The 3,063-nt window shown below is 41.9% G+C and overlaps 1 non-coding gene across 1 annotated transcript; it reads left to right on the forward strand.

The window, feature by feature from the left end:
• Positions 1-995: 995 nt before the first annotated feature.
• On the forward strand, positions 996-1,077 carry TRNAS-AGA. The gene has a single exon. It is a non-coding gene; the product is annotated as a tRNA-Ser (tRNA).
• Positions 1,078-3,063: the final 1,986 nt, after the last annotated feature.

Below are 3,063 nucleotides of genomic sequence, written 5' to 3' on the forward strand. Positions count from 1 at the left end.
CACAATGACAGCATAAGTCATCATTATCACTTTAATATAGTGTGACAGTGAGCCATATAGTTTTCTTTCCACACAAACAGAGGGTTCCCATCCATGACTCTAATTTATTACAAACAGAACCATACAAATATGTAGAATTACATCACACTGATGTCTCTTGTACAGATATTTTATCATGCGTAATTGCCGTAACACAGTCACCAAGCGGGTGGTGTTGATCCCATGATCCGTAATTCCATATACAGAAACTCACTACACTGAACACAGAAAACGAAATTGGACAAACTGGGGTGGGGCGGGTCGTACATAGCAAGTTAATATGCTGAACAAACAAAGCGAAACTGCAAACGCTCATGGCCTAAACGCTTGTGACTAATGAAGGACAAGGATACACACATCGCCCTGGCGAGATTTTCCGCTAATGTTCTACTTCGATCCCTGGACTAGCACACACGAGGTAGCCGTAGCAGAGCCGCACCGTTGGGGGCGGCTGGCGGAAGCCAATCGCACGACCTTGCCTACCAGAACCGCTAAATCAAACCAAGCAAGGACGCCGTAGCACTTCCCCCCCTCGGCCACTCCGAACCCACATTGCAGCCCACGCGGGCGAGCAGGTTGGGGAAGCGGCGCACGGTCATTGCAGGCCGAAGCAACGGTCGAGCGAGAAAAAAATCTATCGAGGAGAGGAGCAGAAGCGTACCGGCCGCAAGGAGGACGAGAGGCGCCGCTGGATCCGAAGGGCCGCTCGGGGGAGTGGACGGGGAAGCGGGTGGCCGGTGGGGAGGCGCCGAGGCCGGGTTGGACTGGTCGGCGGCGGGCGCAGCGCACCACCGACCCGGCCGCCTCGGTGGACGCGCCGGTGAAGACGAATGTGTTTTTGTTGGGCGGAGGAAAGAGCGCATGATGGGCCGGGCAAGCCGTCCTCGTAGGCCCAGCAAGAAGGGGTATCAATTTGTAAGATATTTAAAGTATTAAAAGAGAAAACTGGCATAGCGGTGGTCGTGCCGGAGTGGTTATCGGGCATGACTAGAAATCATGTGGGCTATGCCCGCGCAGGTTCGAATCCTGCCGACCACGCCTTTTTTATAGTTCCTTCTGAGATTTTGCCTTTTCGCTCACCTAGTCACCTGATGCATTCGCAGATCCCATTGGTTAACTTTTGCTGCCGTTTTCACTGTGCACCCGTGATGGCAAGATGTTTTCAGTCGACGCCGCTGTCTCAGCTTAGCTATACTACTTTCCTTGATTTCTTATATAAGCTTTTCATCCCTGTACCTCTATAGAACTATATTGTATCGAACATTTTCGCATGTCTTCAAAAAAAAACATCTTCACATGACCAGTATGTTAGCAGCACCTTTATTTCCTCAGCATATATATCTCTATATAAGTTGACTAGCCTATGTACTCCCGCATGGGCTAATTAAAATAATTAATATAAAATAAGAATTATATCTAATAATTATGATTATCTCTATCTCACGTCATCTTTCATCTATTAAATATTCTAAAACATACTCTAAAAATATATATTTATCATTATCTAGTTGCAATGAATTTCATTTTGCATTACACGTCCATCAATACATGATGACACGTATCGTTTAAAAACATACTCTAAAAATATATCTAATAAGTGTTTGATATATGTTAACTGAATCATTTATTTGTGAATTGGTATTCTTATCTCTTCCATTATACATCAATACATGATGACACGTATCGTGGGTAGCATTTTTATATAAACAATAATATAAATAATATATTAATAATGATAGAAATAGTAATTAAAATTTTATATTGGTGATTGTACTTATATAATTTAGATTCAGATTTAGGGGTTGCTTTAACTTTTTACAATGACATAATTGGATAATTTTTATGCAAATTTGTGGGATTATTTATATTACTTTTATAATGGCATAGGTGGGCAATTTACACAAAGATTGGAAGGTTACTTCGGATTTTTTATAATGGCAGAAGTGGGTAGTTAGATACATATTTAGGGGGATTACTTTGGTCTATTTTCATAATGACAGAGGTGAGTAATTTATGAAAGATAACATATCTAACGATTATTATGGTTAGAGTTGTCGAATTGATGGCCAGATGTTTCTGATTTTTGTGAGAATTTTTAAAATTTCTCTATTTTTCTAGAGTGTCCACTTAGGATCCTAGGTGGCTTCATGTTGAGGCTTAAAAAAATTCTCCAATTAGTAATAATAGTTGAAGTTAAAAATGCCTAAATTGGACATTGAAGAAGGTACTGACAAATCCAGTTTGAGAGAAAAAAATAGTATGCCAATGTGAGATAGGCTTTGTCCACGTCAAATCCTCTCCACTCGTGCCATCCTCAAAATATTATCGCAGAGGACATTAAAAATCACTAATACACCCTCTGCTTTAAATTGTAGTTCATTTCGATTTTTATAGATACATAGTGGACAATGTATATCTAGATGCATAGCTGAATCTACGTGCCTAAAAGGATCATAACGACTTCTAATTTAAAACGGGAAGAGTATACACTAGGTCTCACCTCTTGCTCACTTGTCTCACGAGACGGCTACATGGACTGTTTTGGGCCAAAATAAAAAATAATTTGATTTGTGAATCGGGTATAATAAATCCATGGGTTTACGGGTCGAGAAATTGTCCCAAACCCGCGCCGAGGGTGCAGGAGGAGGAAGAAGAAGGGCCGCCGTGCGCCGTGGATCTGAGAGGGAATGAGGAAGGAGAGCTGCGGGAGGAAGGAGGGTGTAAGGTCGAGATGGCGGACTAGAGGGGGGTGAATAGTCCTTTCTAAAACTAATTGTGCCGGCTAACCGAAACTTATGCGGAATTGAAACTATTCACTTAGCCAAGACTTCACCCATCTAACTATGACTCTAAGGCACTTCCAAAAAGATCCTATACAAAACAAATAGAGTGTCAAGCTAGCAAGATCTCTCCTAACAATTCTAATGTCAAGCCACACAAGTTTAAGCACTAGTACTTCACAAACCGGGGGAGCTCCTACACAATTCTAATGAGCAAAAGCACAAAGCCAAACCTAAGCTCACT

Source organism: Panicum virgatum, chromosome 1K (assembly GCF_016808335.1).
Source record: "Panicum virgatum strain AP13 chromosome 1K, P.virgatum_v5, whole genome shotgun sequence".
Lineage (NCBI taxonomy): Eukaryota > Viridiplantae > Streptophyta > Magnoliopsida > Poales > Poaceae > Panicum > Panicum virgatum.